This window comes from Salmo trutta, chromosome 28 (assembly GCF_901001165.1).
Source record: "Salmo trutta chromosome 28, fSalTru1.1, whole genome shotgun sequence".
In the NCBI taxonomy this organism is placed as follows: Eukaryota; Metazoa; Chordata; class Actinopteri; order Salmoniformes; family Salmonidae; genus Salmo; species Salmo trutta.
In genome coordinates, this window is record NC_042984.1 from 6,908,443 (window position 1) to 6,911,181 (window position 2,739).

Here is a 2,739-nt window from a genome sequence, read left to right on the forward strand (position 1 = left end):
GCCTGTATAACTGGTTAGGTTACACCTGGTGTTTCAGCCTGTATAACTGGTTAGGTTACACCTGGTGTTTCAGCCTGTATAACTGGTTAGGTTACACCTGGTGTTTCAGCCTGTATAACTGGTTAGGTTACACCTGGTGTTTCAGCCTGTATAACTGGTTAAGTTACACCTGGTGTTTCAGCCTGTATAACTGTGGTTAGGTTACACCTGGTGTTTCAGCCTGTATAACTGGTTAGGTTACACCTGGTGTTTCAGCCTGTATAACTGTGGTTAGGTTACACCTGGTGTTTCAGCCTGTATAACTGGTTAGGTTACACCTGGTGTTTCAGCCTGTATAACTGGTTAGGTTACACCTGGTGTTTCAGCCTGTATAACTGTGGTTAGGTTACACCTGGTGTTTCAGCCTGTATAACTGTGGTTAGGTTACACCTGGTGTTTCAGCCTGTATAACTGTGGTTAGGTTACAGCTGGTGTTTCAGCCTGTATAACTGGTTAGGTTACACCTGGTGTTTCAGCCTGTATAACTGGTTAGGTTACACCTGGTGTTTCAGCCTGTATAACTGTGGTTAGGTTACACCTGGTGTTTCAGCCTGTATAACTGGTTAGGTTACACCTGGTGTTTCAGCCTGTATAACTGTGGTTAGGTTACACCTGGTGTTTCAGCCTGTATAACTGGTTAGGTTACACCTGGTGTTTCAGCCTGTATAACTGTGGTTAGGTTACACCTGGTGTTTCAGCCTGTATAACTGTGGTTAGGTTACACCTGGTGTTTCAGCCTGTATAACTGTGGTTAGGTTACACCTGGTGTTTCAGCCTGTATAACTGTGGTTAGGTTACACCTGGTGTTTCAGCCTGTATAACTGTGGTTAGGTTAGCCCACACCTCTATGGTTAAGGAATGGTTCATGACACTACAAAATGGTTAGAGACAATGGGGTTTAGTTGCTGAGTGTAAACTCAACCTAACTTGTCTGTGGTGTGAATATAGTGTATTCAATTGGTTTCCAAATGCATTTTAATGTTTAAGCTACTCACCAGTAATACTTGTGCGTATTGAGAGGCTGAATGAGGAATATAGAGGTGATTTTTTTTGCCCAGCTAATATACTGTAGGATGGGCCCATCAATGCAATGATGCAACAAACACATAGCCCACTAAGAGAGATGCTAAGGGTAGATTTTATTGTGTACATTTTCTTTAGCACCACCTGACCCTTGGTAGTAACTTGTGACCTATAACCTTTGACCTATAATGTGTGGTAAAATTACACTAGAGATAAAAACAAACTTATGCTTTTGTTGTTGTTGACCTCTGTTGGTCCGGTTTCATTCAATTAATATACCAATGTTTGTTGCCAAGTTTGTCTGAATATGACAGTATTTTATTGGTAATCATTGCTAACAAATGATTTACGGTAATCCTAATAATCAATAAGTTAAAAGGTATTCAACATTTGGAGAAACTGATCATTTAAGGTTGTTTTTTTTGAGAAAAACTTAAATTGTTAGTTGTAGTGCTATTATTTTGTAGTATTTTTAAACCACAATGTTTTCCCCTTTGCGTCAGCAGAAAACAGCTAGATTTGTCAGACTTACTGTTGGTAACATTTTATGGCCGTTTTCTTTTCTTAAAAAAAACTAAACTGAGTTGTAGTTTTAAGATGTTTAAGATGTTTTAAGATGAGGTTGGTCTGGTTTATCTGTTTGAAAAACTGTATGAGAAAAAAAAATCTGTATTTGTCTCAAAGTTCACTGCCTCAACTGTGGACTTCCTATGGCTCAAACCTCACAGGAAACTCTGAAGAGAAGGAAACTACTTAGTATTTGTTTTGTTTTCACTGAGAAAGCAGCTTTTATGTTGTCTTCTTTTGTGTTCTGTTTTAAGTGGAGTAATATGACCATCTTGCTTTGTGCTGTGTACCTGGTTTCATTGGGAAGACAAGAAAAGGAAAAAATCCTCTTCCCACACTGCGCTTACTGCCAAGCTGTTTAACACACACAGAGACAAAGTGCATTTATGCACTTATTTGTCCTCCGAATATCAATAAATGTTCATTTGATGGAAACCTGTTTCTGCCGTGGAAATGAATTGAAGAGCGAGAACTGTTGTGACTATCTCGTCTGTTGTGTTTCCAAAAAGGAATTGTGTTTATCACTTTGAATTGTGGCACAAGAAAGGGAACCAAACATCTCTTTGCCGATTGTTAGCGCCGAGGAGACTAGGAGAGACGTCTGCGAGATGATCACCTGTGTGTGTGTTTTCTCTCTCACACACACACACACACACACACACACACACACACACACACACACACACACACACACACACACACACACACACACACACACACACACACACACACACATATACACACATATACACACACACTTTTCAGGAGCTGTTGAGCTAACATGACCTGTTGATGACCTGACAGGAACTGTTCAGAAGTTGTTGCTGATTAATAGCATACCTTTTGACCCCAGTAACTTTGGCCCTCCCCTCCAGGGCTGGCCCCCTGTGTTAGTCCTACTGCTCTAGCAGGTGAATCACAGGATCCATGGAGGAGTCCCCCGCTGTGACCAAACCCCACTGTGTATACTATGGCTCCTGTTTGTCTGCAACCTCCAGCCCATGTCCTGCTCTGCAGTGTGAAACACAGTAGCAGGCTGACACGCTAGTGCAGAATGTGGGAGAACAGGGCTGGATTTGCAGCACCCCCCCTTGCTCTCACTGTTGTCTT

At 41.5% G+C, this 2,739-nt stretch overlaps 1 long non-coding RNA gene across 1 annotated transcript; it reads left to right on the forward strand.

Annotated features, from left to right (window-relative positions):
* Positions 1-438: 438 nt before the first annotated feature.
* LOC115165342 (uncharacterized) lies at positions 439-2,064 on the forward strand. The gene is made up of 2 exons (XR_003870132.1): positions 439-832; positions 871-2,064. It is a non-coding gene; the product is annotated as an uncharacterized LOC115165342 (long non-coding RNA).
* The last annotated feature ends 675 nt before the right edge of the window (positions 2,065-2,739 follow it).